Genomic DNA, 14,427 nt, shown 5'->3' with positions numbered 1-14,427 from the left:
GAACCAAAATTTGGGAACCGCTGATCTAGAGGGTCAAAGGTTGAGGTCCAGCAACATCCGGAGAGCAACATGGATCCCACTCCTGACAAATGCTAGGCTCTGCTTAGCATTGACCAGGGCTTGCAAATGTCTTATTTGGACTATAGGTCCCAGTATCCTGCCATCCCACAAAGTTTAATTCCATCTGGGGAGGGGGAGTCTTATTTAGGGAGTCTTGCCTTCTTGTTGCCCCTCATAACTCATAGTCCAACGCATTTGGAGGACACCAAAAAGAAGGAAGAAACCGGTCAAGAGAAGGGCTGATTTAGGGGGAAAGAGAGGACTCTCATTAGATCCCTCTCCATCTTTTGGTGTGGATGAAATTGTGAATTTTTAGCAAAAAGAACCCATTTTTGAGCTCTGTGGGATAGCAAGAAATGCCATCTGGAGCAAACGAGGGAGACATTTCCAAGCTGAATAAATGACTGTCTCTTTTGTCTTTGGCAAACCCATGGACAGCTGACATTATTTCCCCCAGCTCTCATGCAAATGAACACGTCTCGGAAAAAGGTTTCCATTTTTAGAGCAAGGAATATTAAGTACAAGTTGGGAGATTTTTAAGCGTTGGCTTCGTAGATGGTTTTTCGGAGGAGGAGGGGAATGGGACCGGAGGAGATGTGGTCCAAAATGATGCTTTTGAAACCATTCTTCCTTCCATTTACTTAATCTGTCCAAGAATGGGATGGGATGGTTTTCCTTCTTCTTGAAGGAAGTTGGCTTGTGGTTATAATGACCCAAGATTAATATTCCTTTGAAGGAGGTGAAAAGAGGGAGGGAGATAATGGGAGAAGAAGTGGAGGAAGAAAAAGAAGAGGAGGAGGCAGAGGAAGAAGAAGAGGAAGGAGGTGAAGAGGGCAGGGAGTAGAGGAAAGAGAGGAGGAGGAGGAGGAGGAGGAGGAGGAGGAGGAGGAAGGACAGGAAAAAGAGGAAGATAAGGGGGTAGAGTAGAGGAGGAGAAGGAAGGAGGAAGGTATGGAGAGAAGGAGGAGAGGAAGAAAAGGAAGAAAAGGAAGGAGGAGGAGAGAAGAGGGAATAGAGGAAGAAGAGGAAGAAGAGAGGGAGGAGGAGAAGGAAAAAGAGGAGGAAGATAAAGGAAAGTAGTAGAGGAAGACAGAGAAGGAGGAGAAAGAAGAGGAGGAAGGAGGATAAAGGGACTAGAGGAAAAAGAGAAGAGGAAGAAAAAGAGGAGGAGGAAAAAGAGGAGGAAGAAGATAGTGCAGTAGAAGACAGTGAAGAGAAGAAGGAGGATGAAGAAGAGGAGGAGGAAGGAGGATAAAAGGAGTAGAGGAAGAAGAGGAGGAGGGAGAGGAAGATGAGGGGAAAGAAGGCGGATAACATATGAATCCATTTCTAGCTGCGGCTCCTTTGGATCAATGCCCAGCCAGGCGTTAAAATATAATGGCCTCAAGAGCAAAGGAGGATCAATAGTTCCCGAAGAGATGGCTGCCATAAAGAAAACCCCAGCAATAACTGGATTTGCTCCAAGTTCATCAAGAGGCAGAAAAAGTGTGCTCCGAAGACTCTCCTACCACCGCAACTCTCCTTACGCAGTCGTAGGGTGCAAAGGCAGAGCCCTGATAGTCCATTGCGGTCTTGGATGGATGGATGGATGGATGGATGGATGGATGGATGGATGGATGGATACCCTTCTTTCCTCCTGACATATGACTTAAAGCAGCTTGCAATAATGTGGAGGTTGGTGGACTCTCCATCTTTGGAGGTCTTTCAACAGAAGTTAGACATCTTTTAGGAGTACTTTAGCTGTGTCTTTCTGGGTTGAACTAGATAACCCTTGGGTCCCTTCTAACTCGGTTTCTATTTTATGGGGAGGAAAACCACCACCACAACAACCCAGAGCAACCGGAAACCATCCCGTCTGAAGGATGCGAGAAGAGAAAGCCGACGCACCGCTTTTAATAAAACATAACAAAGCATGGAAACATAAAATATATCCTTTAATGCAGGGCTCCCGCGAGGAACCGTTATAGCAGCCTTGTAATGCATTCGGCATTTGAGGCAGGAGAGGTGAGGCAAGTCGTGTTTGTTTGAACGAGGATAGTTGTTGTTGTTGTTGTTGTTATTATTATTATTATTATTAAATTCAAAAACAACAGGTGAAGTCTCCCAAAGGGCAACAGTCAGGCTTGTCTTCTTTTAAAACCATATGCAACAAATTGTTCTAAAAGTACCATCAGATCCTGTCTGAGCTGGAAAGCCAAGCAGGGCCAGCCCTGGTTAGAACTTGTATGGAAGACCACCATTGAATACCAAGCTCTATTTCAGAGGAAGGAACTTGCAAAAACCACCTCTGAGGATCCCTTGGTTAAGAAAACCCTACAAAAGTCATGGAGTCCCCATAAGTCGACAGGTGACTTGAAGGCACACAAACGCATCCATACCCAACTAACTATTCTAAAGGTACCATCAGATCCCATCTGGTCTTGAAGGCCAAGCCGGGCCAGCCCTGGTTAGAACTTGTATGGAAGACCATCCATGGATACCAAGCTCTATTTCAGAGGAAGGAACTGAGGATTCCTTGCTCATGAAAATGGCGGACGAAATTTATGGGGTCACTATAAGTAGATAGGCGATTTGAAGGCTCCTCATGCCACCTCTCCATCTTCTCCTCTCCATGCTAACCATTCCCAGCTTCTTCAGTCCTCCCTCCTAAGGCTTGGTTTCCAGACCATCCACCATTTTGGTCACCTTCCTCTGGACAGGCTCCATCTTGACCGCATCCTTCTTGGATTGCGGTGGCCACAACTGGACACAATATTCCAAGCGAGTTCGAATCAAAGACTCCAATAGACTCCAATACCCCAATTTTAGCAAACTATGCCCCACCAAATCTCCTTGTCAGCAGCCCTGAAACTTCATCCGACTTGCAGATCTCCGCATCCCAAATCCAAGAACCATGCAACCCATTAATATTCCCGCTGCAGCATTTGAAATTATCTGCTTATGTCTTACGCCGAACGCTAAAAATAGCTATTAAATACGCTCATTCTCTTCCTCTCTCCATTTTTTAGTTCTTCCAAAGGAGAGATAACAGTGTTTAAATAAGCCCTTTAAACGTTTAAAGAGTTGGGTTGTTTCTTTTCCCTTCCGCAGGAAGCTTTCAATGCAATGGAAGGAGCGGAAAAGAAGCCGGAAGCAATATAAAACTTCCCGTCGCAATATCTACTCCTTGAAAGTTTGGACTAAAACCCAGACCGGATTTGCCTTTTGCATGTCGGGAAACCCATCATCCCTTGCATTTCTTTGGAGATGAGGGAAATGTTTTATCCCGCTTCCCGGCTTGCAAGTTGCGCTCTCTAAAGAGCGCATGTTAAACCTGTGTGTTGTCTTTGCTTTGTGCTCTTTGTTATACATTTCATGTATTATTGATATCGACAGGACTGACGTTTTTTGGATCTGAGCAATATTCAGTATATCAATAGTAATAAATAAAAGGAAATGGGGGGAAACAAAAGGAAGCAGCCAAATTCGACAGAGACCTCTCTTCCAGGTGCAAAAAGGAAACTGTTTTGTACTCGGAGACGTTGTAACCTATTCAACCGCAGGTCCCAGAATCCCCCATCCAGCTGCTGGGGATCCTGGGAGGTGTAATCCCAAAAGAAAGAAACTGATTCTGGATCGAGACATTCAAGAGTCTCTATAGATGTAATGCAGTTTGACACCACTTTAAGTTCCTTCCTTTGGAAATCTGGGATTTGTAGTTTTGCAAGGTCTTAACTGAGAAATTTGTGGGTGTCTCACCAAATACTGCCTCTTCCCGGGTTTTCTTGGGCCTCATTCCCACTTACAAATAAATCACTTTGCGATCTGAATCGATGGATTGCTTCGGCGGCGGAGCGTGGTTCGCGTTGCATTTGCCCCAGTCGCATTTTCTTGAGGCAAAATAAAACAAAACAACCCACTTATGGTTCACATTCACGAATGAATTGATCCAAAATGGACCCGCTCCATCCAGCCGAAGGGCAAATTTAAATCGATTCTGATCCGCATCTGGTTCACACTGACACTGAATCGATTCGTGGACCCAATTCTTCCCACCAATTCTTGAAATCGATTCCGATCCATACTTGGTTCACATCAAAAAGACGCAGGTTAAATGGGTCCAATGCATGGCCTATCTTTAAGCGATTTGGTTCAAGTGTGAACCAGGGTCATTGAAACCGCTTCAAACCAATTCTCAAACTGGTTTAAAATTGCATTTTGTACAGAGGCGGGATATAAATAAGTTTTAGTAGTAGTAGTAATAGTAGTGGGAATGAGGCCCAATGGCCAGATTTATTCATTGGAGGTATGCAATTGCCTTCCTTTTGAGTCTAACTTTTACCCAATGGGTTTCTATGGCTGAGGCAGGACTCGAACTCTGGTCTCTGAAAGTCCTATTCCAACGCTCAGACCACTAGTCTCTTTGTACAAGGACCCAATGCAAAGTCATCCCATAGAAAAACTGGATGCATGGATTCGGGTATATATATATAATTCCTCCCAAGCTCCATAGCAAATTCGGTGTGTCAAATTCGAGTCATGCCCAACTTCCCAGTTCTGGCTTTGGCACCAGATGATACAGCTTTAAACCTGGCAAGAGAAGGGAAAAAACTCTCCCAAACTCTTCCGTAAAGAGAGCGCAAGCGAAGCGCCTCGTCCGCCATCGCCGCCTTGGCCTCGGATGCAGGTTAATTGGTTTTTAAGAAGGCAACGTCTTGCTTTGAAAGCCTGGCGTCTTTACGGAGACGTTAATTGGAATCCTGACCTCTTTGGCCCCCTCTGCTCTCCGGAGGGCAGGGCTCCTAGGCCAGATCTGCCGGAATGCAAAAAGAAAGCCTCGCTTTCAAAGAACCCGCGGCATGCGCCTTCCCAAAATGGAAGCAAAGCACCCCTCAAGTGCATCTTTGAACCAGGGTCCCAGGTGGCAATCTCTCCTGGCGCTTCAGCCCTGGAATCGCAAACAGGCAGAGCTGGGAGGTCTTTCAGCCCCAAAGCTATTGGGAAATGCCAATCTCCTTTGTCCATGGGTCTTCATTTTCTATAGGGTTTATTTTTCTATAGGGTTGCCTTTGCAAATGTGGGACGGCTTTGGCGTCTTGGTGCCAGCGAGACCAAGGCCGGAGTTTCAGACGCCGCCATAAAACGCGGTGGTTTGTTGGGTTGTCCTTCTCCGGACGTCTTCCTGCTCACCACCGTCCTTTTTTGAAGCTGGACATTTAGGGAGATTAAATTTAGGGAGGATGGTGGACACCACCATGTTTGCCAACAGAAACATGTCCAGAGAACTAGGCAGAGAGAGGCCTTGCGGCACCTTTGAGACTAAATGGATGAAAGAAGTTGGCAGCATGGCCTTTCATAGGCATAAATGTCAATTCTGAGGTAAAAGTTGTTTAACAACAGCTTGAGCTGCGATTTCTTAGGACAATCGCACCCTTAAATGTGAATTTGAGTTCTGAGGTAAAAGTTGTTTTAGTGGCGGCTTGCCTCGCCTTCACATTTGGCCCTTTCTTTTTCTGAGGTAACTTTTTAAAATGGCCGCTCGCCTCAGTCAGTCTTTCTTGGCAGAGAGTCCTTTGTTCTCCTGAGGAAAAATCTTTTTTCTTTTTAATGTGACACCACTTTAACAACCATGGCTCAGTGCTATGGGATTCTGGGAATTGTAGTTTAGTGAGACACATGGAATTCTGAGAATTGTAGTTTAGCGAGACACTTATGGGACTCTGGGAACTGTAGTTTAGTGAGACACTTATGGGATTCTGGGAATTGTAGTTTAGTGAGACACTTATGGGACTCTGGGAACTGTAGTTTAGTGAGACACTGATGGGATTCTGGGAATTGTAGTTTAGTGAGACACTTATGGGACTCTGGGAACTGTAGTTTAGTGAGACACATGGGATTCTGGGAATTGTAGTTTAGTGAGACACTTATGGGACTCTGGGAACTGTAGTTTAGTGAGACACTGATGGGATTCTGGGAATTGTAGTTTAGTGAGACACTTATGGGACTCTGGGAACTAGTTTAGTGAGACACATGGGATTCTGGGAATTGTAGTTTAGTGACACACTTATTCACTTCCTTTGTCATTAAGCTCTGGGGGCACTGAGCAAAAGAACCGCATGCGAATTTTGCACAAGTCCCAAACTACGAATATTCTCATTAGTCCAGATTCACCCATTAAAGGATTCCAAGGACTTGAAGAAAAATGTTTCTTCGCCATTTTGCAAATATATTTGAATATTCTTTCCCTTGCAGCAGTTTCATCACATTCCCGACGCTGCGCACCGCCGACCTCCATTTTAAGTCGGATGTGACAACCTGGACCATTATTGCACACAACCATTTTTAGAAATGAGACCAGGCAAATGAAATGGAAATGGGGGGGACAAGAAGATCTCTCCTGTGTTTTGTCACTTGTCCCCGAGTGGAAGATTTCCTTATATTCCAACAAGGACTGAAGCCCCGTCACAAAGCGTCTATTTTACTATTTTATTTTAAGGAAAGAAGGAAAGAAAGGCAGCCTGGGATTGACAGTTTGTTTTAGGATGGCTGTCAAGACAGAGGAAGACAAGATAATGAAGGGAGATGGCATAAGTGCCCAGTCATTAGTTTAAGGAAAGGGAAGGAGAAATTCATCAGGGTAATAAGAAGTCCTGCAAGAAGGCAAGAAAAGGGCAAAGAACACATTTGGCACATGGACAAGGAAAAAGCAAGAAGAAAAGACGGGTCGTTCGCGGCCTTGCAATTTGGTCTTGCCTTCACTCGGCTTTTTGCAAAGCCATAGTAGTGGGATTGGTGAATCTGGTCACACAAGTACTTAGCTTTTGCAAAACCATAGTAGCCAGTGGCTTCGTTTCAGTGGGATTTTACTAAGCCATTGCATATAATGGGACTTGAGGGTCCACAGATTTTGGTATCCATGGGGGAATCTTAGGACCAAACCCCAGCAGATGCCAAGGGCCCACTGTATAATAATCCAGACCATGCCAGCCAAGTCCTCTTGGGATCAGCAGTTTCTGTTCTCTCTGGAGATCCTCTGCACATTCCTCCCGCCTGGAAAAGGTGCGCTCTGATGTTTTCTAGGCTAAACCTCTAGGGCTGAGTAAAAACTGCTAACTTTGTACATGCTCCAGCTCCGTTGGAAAGCGTCCCTCTGGTCTTCAATCGTTCCCAATGGACCTGGCTCTCCCCATTTACATCAGTCCCAATTTGCATCACTAGTCCAAGATTGCAACCCTGATGTAAAACTGAGATCTGCCGCCGCCGTTCGGCCATATTAGCATTGGATTAAGGTTTCCACCGCTGTTTTTAGGTGAGGTTCCTCACCTTTTATCCTTTCAGGGCAAGAAGATGCAACATGGCCCCCTGCTCCGTGCTGGGAAGAGCAGATTCATGACTTCCTCGCCAAAGAAGGCACTAGTTCCCATTACTGTGATCTATGGCGGTGTGCCCCAAAGTTCAGCACACACCCCTGCGGTGCCAAACATATACAATGGCAGAGGTTTCAAAAAGGAAATTAAAAAGGAAAAGGCAGTGGAAGAGAGATCTGAGGTAGAAACGAAGGGATAACCTTTTTCTGCCAGTTTTCCCACTGAAATGCATGCCAAGAGAGAGAGAAAGCTGGCTGGGATTGCCAACTGAGCTGAGGATGTTGCAAGGATGAGTGGGCAGAAACCCCTTCTGCCAAAGAGCCCAGGGCTGGACACACACTTCACAAGGGTGTGCGCATGTGTGTGTCTATGTGTGTAGAAACTGGCACAAACAGCGCATGAGAGGGAATGGGAGATGGACAATGGCTTGGCTGCCTACTGCCAAGTGTGAGCCTCTCTTTCTCAGACTGCTGGGTCTACAAAGGAAGGAGGAAGAAGAGGGGAAAGGAAGAGGAGGAAGGAGGAAGAGCAAGGAAAGGAGGTAGAAGGAGGAAGAGGAGGGGAAAGGAAGAGAGAAACAGCAACAAAGGAGGATGAAGGAGGAAGAGGAGGGAAAAGCATGAAGGAGGAGGAAGATGAGGAAGAGGAAAGAAGAGGAGGAGGAGGAAGAGGAGGGGAAAGGAGGAAGAGAGGAAGGAAAGGAAAGGCACAGAAGAAGAGGAGGAGGAGAGGAGGATGTAGAAGAAGGAAAAATAAGAAAAGGAAGAGAAAGGGAGAGAAGCAGGAGAAAGGGAAGAAGGGGAGGAGAATAGCAGGGGAAGAGGAGGGAGAGGAAGAAGGAAGAATAAGAGAAAAGGGAAAGGAACAGGAGGAGGAGCAGCAGCAGCAATTTGGAAGAGACATAGACCTAAGAGGAGGCTGGAAGGAGAAAGAGGAAGGAAGGAAGGAAGGAAGGAAGGAAGGAAAAGAAGAAGTAACAAAAATGTTCCAATGCCCCTTGGATATTTCAAGAACTGCCAATTTTTTAGAAGACGCACATTCCAGGGAGGTGATACCTCAAACAGTGCATCATACACAACCAACCAGACAACCGTCAACCACAAAAATATCCATTAAAACAAGTGGTGTGATCATGGGAAAGCGATCAATGAAACCACAATCTGAGGAAGAGGAGAAGGAGGAGCTCAATGCTATGGCCTTGCAACCCTGCTTAGCAGAGCAACCATAATCGACCCACATCTGTGGCAGAAGAAAGACAGGCCAGAAACTCACCCCTGGCACTGGAGGATGCCAAGGCCTTTGGGGACTAGCTCTTTCAAAACCTTTTAGTCCCAGAGAGAGAATTAACCAGCAACCGTTTCCATTAACAAGGATAAAGACCAACATAGGGAGCTGGGTATGTTTAGCTGGAGAAGAGAAGGCTAAGAGGTGATATGATAGCCTTGCTTAAGTATTTAAGGGACGTCACGTTGAGGATGGAGCAAGCTTGTTTTCTGCTGCTCCAGAGAATAAGACACAATGGAGCGATGGATGGAAGCTACAGAGATTCCAGCTCAACATTAGGAAGAACTTCTTGACAGTAAGAGCTGCTCGACAGCGGAATATAATGCCTTTTAGAGAGTGGTTGAGTCTCCTTCTTTGGAGGTTTTTAAGCAGAGGTTGGATGATGGACATCTGTCCCTTGGTTGATGTCTTCCTGCGTGGCAGAATGGGGTTCAACTGGATGACCCTTGAAGTCTCTTCCAACTCTATGGTTCTATTCTAGTCATTTTCACAATTGACTAGAAGACTTCCTAGTCAATGTTCAGAGTTCACTAGAAGAGCCTCTGCTGTGGAACAAAGTACATAGACCACAATAAGAGTATTTCAGCTAACAACAACATTACAACCACAAAGTACATAGACCATGATAGAGAATTTCAGCTAACAACAGCATTACAGTAGGCCCTTGGTGTATCTGCTGGGATTTGGATCCAGGATCCCATATGGATACTAAAATCGGTGGATGCTCAGGTCCCGTTCAATACAATGGCAAAGTAAAATGGTGTCCCTTGTATATAATGGCAAAATCAAGCTTATACATTTTTCTGATGATGATGATGATGGGAATTGCAAAGGCTGGGGGCAGCCACCCAGAAGGCCCTGTCCCTTGTACTCACCAAATGGCTTTTGGCAATGGGTGGGATGGAGAGAAGAGCTTTTCCTATGATCTTAACATCCCAGGGAAGCTCTTAGGAGGAGATCTAGTCCATCACAGAGTTGGAAGAGACCACAAGGGCCATGAAGCCCAACCTTCTGCCATGCAAGAAAACGCAATCACAGATGTGAATCGGAGAAGGGGAGCTCACAGCCCAACGCCAAGAGGATCCTGTGTCATATCAAGAAGAGATTTATTCTCTTCTTTGCCTTTTGACCCATGTCATGTCGACTCTAGACAAGCCATCCCCATCCTGACAAGCGGAGAGAAGTTTCCGGGCCATTAATTTCTTACAGCCTGGAAGGCAGCCTTCAAGAGAGAGGGGGGCACCCCTTCAAATAGCATGTTTCTATTATTTAAAGTCCTTTTCCTCCTGTAAAAGCATGTCATTCTCATATATATATGGGCGCATGCATGCTCGCAGAACAATGCATTTAGCAGACAGCCAGGAAAGAGAGGATAAGAGGCAGAGAGAGTGAGAAGTTGAAGCAGTGGGTTAGAGACATGGCAAGGCTGGGGACAAACATGCTTTTTGGAAAGCCAAAGGTTGGATCCTGCAAAGTCTGCAGAGCTTTGCGTGTGAGAAGGCACCCTCTGCTGGCAAAGGAAGGGATCCCAGCCAGGCATCTCTGAGCTCTATAGTTTCTTTTAAATCATGGAAGCTTAAATGGTGAGAATGGTGATGTTTCGGAGAATGGCTGGAGAGAAAGAAGACCACCAAGAAAACCTGTGTGAACTTTGCTAAGGATTTGGTGGAACTGAGGCTTGTCGGGTCAAAGTTCTGGTTTAGGGTTGGGAATGACTATAGTAGATTCGCTTTAGAGTCACCATAACTTGGGAATGACTTGAAGCCTGTGATAGGTTCGCTTTTGGGTCACCATAAGTTGGAAATGACTAGAACCCTATGCCAGATTCGCTTTAAGGTCATCATAAGTTGGGAATGACTTGAAGCCTATGACAGATTCACTTTAGGGTCACCATTGACCAGAACCCTATGCTAGATTCACTTTAGGGTTGCCATAATTTGGAAATGATTTGAAGCATTTGCTTTAGGGTCATCATTGACTTGACCCCTATGCTAGATTTGCTTTAGGGTTGCCATAAGTTGGAAATAACCTGAAGGTACACAACAGAAACAACCCACTCCCTTTGAACCCAGTAGCAATCCTCACCATAACTAGGAGGGAGATGTTTATATCCTAAGAGAACCCCATCAGAGGTCACAAACCCAGTTTTACTTGCATTGTTTCCAGGTTCACAGCCAGTGGATGTGGAGGGCCTACTGTACAGAGATAGGATAAACCATAGCACAGAGTGTTTGAGCCAACCATACATCTAGGTAGCTCAAGTCAGTGAGCCAATGCAGATGCTGTGAGAGAGGCCTTTGCACCTCTCCCAGAACCCAAACTCAAAACCTGCTCCTCTCTCCACCTTGGAACTGAAAAACAAGATTAAAAATCTGCAGAGAGCATTCAAGTAAATCAGACTATCGCATAATCTCCAAAGATAAATATTAGTCTTTATCTAGGATGAAACTTGCCAAGAAAACCCCAGACATCTTAGGTTTGCCATAAGTCAGAAGCAACTTGGAGGCATGCAGCAACAACAACAACAACATTTTCTTAAATGAAGAAGAGGCTTGTGCAACTCGAAAGCCTGCCTCCTGCAATAGAAAACCCAATTGTTGCAAACCAAGGCCAGTTCACTCTCTTGTTTTGAACCAGGCAACCCTGTTTTCTGGTTGCAAAGGTGTCTTCATCGTTCAGAGGAATCAGATTTTTAAATAAAGCAACTGTGGTATTTCTTACTCCTCTCCTCCTGGCATCCTGAGAGCCATCGCCATCTGTTCCGAGGGAGCTCTTTTTTAAAGATAAAACGACACATTTTGAAGTCTTGAAGTCTTCCTCTCCTCTAAAGAGCCAAGGAAGTGAGCAGAGAAAACAGTTCTCCCTGGCTGCTCCTTCCGCCAGGTGTTCCGCATTGTTTCTAATGATTGCTCATCCAAATGGCAGCTCACTCTGAAGAAGTGGGTTTGGAGGGACCAAAGCGCACCAGAAAGGAACCCATTATCCACAGGACAGGATGACCCAAGCCAGAGACAAAGGGGCAGAAACAGCTCCAGGCACCAAGACTTCCAAAATGGGTTTCCATACCCCAGTAACTCAGACACAGGCTATGAAGAGGGAAGACCACCTTCTTCACCCTGTTAGACAGGCCTGCCTGGTCCCTTGCCCAAAAGGGGATGCAGGACACCTCACACCCCCATTTCTTTACCCAAACACCCCCAAGGGACCTGGGTTTAAAACAGACATGCGTGTGTCATACTCACTCATATACATGCTCCCTGCATACTGACTCTACAGACTAACATGGCTATATCTTTGAACGCACACATCATGTATTTCTTGGAAAGCAGGCCCACTTTGAAACCAATGCTAACACATCATCATCACCATCATCACCATCACCATCATCAACAACAATAATGTCATTCCTATTATTATTATTATTATTATTTGCTGGGAGTGGAGGGATGCACAGTACAAGAAGGCCAAGGGAAGGAAGGAAGGAAGGAAGGAAGGAAGGAAGGAAGGAAGGAAGGACAAAGGGAGAGAGGGAAGAAGGAAGGAAAAAAGCAAGAGAGGGATGACAGACAAAGGGAGGGAGGGAGGATGGATGGATGGATGGATTGAAGGAAGGAAGGAAGGAAGGAAGGAAGGAAGGAAGGACAAAGGGAGGGAGGGGATAGGGAGGGAGAAATGAAAAATGAAAGAGGAAGGAAGGAAAAAGGGAGTGAGGGAAGAGGAAGGAGAGAATTAAGGTATGAAAGATGAAGGAAGGGAGGAGGGCTGAAAATCCCTCGATGTTATCCTTGCTTCCTAATTTCATATTGTACTGCAACACCCATCACCCTCTGAAATCCTCCTATCAAAGAGGCTGGGGGATTTCTGGAGACAATGGGCATTAGTGTCCATCACAGGAGGGGATGATAGGACTTGTAGTCCACTACAACTGGAAGGCTGCCTTGTGTAGGTTAGTCATATATATATATATATATATATATATATGTGGTGGTGGTGGTGGTTTTCAGATCAGCCTTTCCTTGCCCTTGCCATTTTTCCTCTGTACCCAAAGGGCCTAAAGAGGAAGGAAAGGGCAGGCGATGAACATGATTAAAGGAGGGAGAGATTCTGTATCGAAAAAGCTGGAGATTGCAAGAGGCGGAGGGAACACATGTTGGCTCTTCGAGCGCCTCCTCCCAGATTTGTTGAATGCATTGGCCTACCCTTGGAAAACAAATGGAGGGAGGGCAAACTTTCCCCTTCTGTGCGCTTCTGTGCAAGGGATGCAAAAGAAAAGCCTCCTGGGCCTGCCCTGGAGTAACCTCTGGGGAGGTTGAACCAATGGAGGCCCTCTGCGTCTGGGGTTATTTTGGTCCAAATTCAGTCACAAAGACACAAACACACAGAGCACAGCCAAAGGAGGCTGGGGATGCTGGGACCACATGTAGGAATCTGCTCATCCCTACACCAGAGCTGGGTACCATAAGAAGCATGAGGGAACGCTTGCCGATCTGCCTTCCTGAGATGGGCATCTGTTGGACTATGGCTCCCATCTTTTGTCTGGGAATGATGAGCATGGTGCTCCTACACAACACAAGGACTTGTGGAAGGGTCTATTGGATCACACATGGCATGAATGACAAAGCTGGGTCTCTCTCCCCATGACTAACATAACCTTCCTTCCTTCCATCCATCTTGCATCTCCACCTCTCCACCCCAAACCTCTTTGGTTGCCACATCTTGGCTTCTTGTAGCCCCTCCGTGTAGCTGCCTCCTGATCTGGCCTTCGTCACTCTCACCTTCTTGGGTTTAGTTCTGAACAACATTGAGGTGTTGTGTGGCTTTCCTTTTCCGTTCCAAAAGGGACAAAAGCAAGACACAACTGAAATATGGTCTCCAGATTTCATCCTGGTTCAACAGGGCGGATGGTGGTTGGTGGAAAATTTGAGGAGATCAGAATGAAAATGCTCAACCTCTTCCCACCATCACCACCACCATCATCACCATAAGCACCACCACCATCATCATCATCCTCATCATCACCATCACCACCACCATCACTATCTTTATTATCATTATCACCATCACCATCCATCACCACCCTCATCATCATCTACACACACAACCAAACCAACAAACACACCAACAGGAAAATCCCAGCCTTTCTGATTTGTCCCTCTTTGGTACTGAGTTTCCTTCCGTCTCCTCCAGGCATTTATAGACAAAAAGGGAGATAAGCCCTGGATTCCTAGGTCCTATCACACACCACACGGTCTCACCCTAGAGGATAAGACCATCCATCATCCACTGAAGGAACGTCGAAAAACCAAGTAGGATGAACAGCCACCTTGGGTGCAGCTCAGTTTCATCTTCCCAGCAACTGGATGAGAAATTGTCCTTTTATGACTATATGACTGTGACCACCACATCCAGGAGAAGAGAAATAGAGGAAGAAGGAGTGACAGAAGAGAGAGATGGAGAGAAAGGAAAGAGAGAGAGAGGGAACATGTCTTGGCACCCAAAGGTTGGCACGTCAAAGCAAAGACATCATCGTGACCATTCCTTCCTGTCTCCATTTGGCATGAAAAAATAACTCCACTGTTAAGAGGCAGAAAGGGAGAGATTGAAGGAAAGGTCCCTGTGTGAAGAAGAAGCAGAATAGAGGGGAGCCATCACCCCAAATATACACACAAACACACACACACTTGACAAAAGCTGCCGCCACCGTGGACACCAAAAGTTGGCAGGAGTTCAAGGCAAC

The 14,427-nt window shown here is 45.9% G+C and overlaps 1 protein-coding gene across 2 annotated transcripts in view; it reads right to left on the bottom strand.

The window, feature by feature from the left end:
• The window catches only part of LOC149307608 (immunoglobulin superfamily member 21-like), a 149,037-nt gene that overhangs the window by 108,960 nt on the left and 25,650 nt on the right, over window positions 1-14,427 (bottom strand). The window lies entirely within an intron of this gene.

Source organism: Sceloporus occidentalis, unplaced genomic scaffold, assembly GCF_023333645.1.
Source record: "Sceloporus occidentalis isolate IW3139 unplaced genomic scaffold, rSceOcc1.0.p SCAF_8, whole genome shotgun sequence".
In the NCBI taxonomy this organism is placed as follows: Eukaryota; Metazoa; Chordata; class Lepidosauria; order Squamata; family Phrynosomatidae; genus Sceloporus; species Sceloporus occidentalis.
The sequence above is the reverse complement of the archived record's forward strand: the minus strand, read 5'-3'. Positions and strand labels throughout refer to the sequence as shown.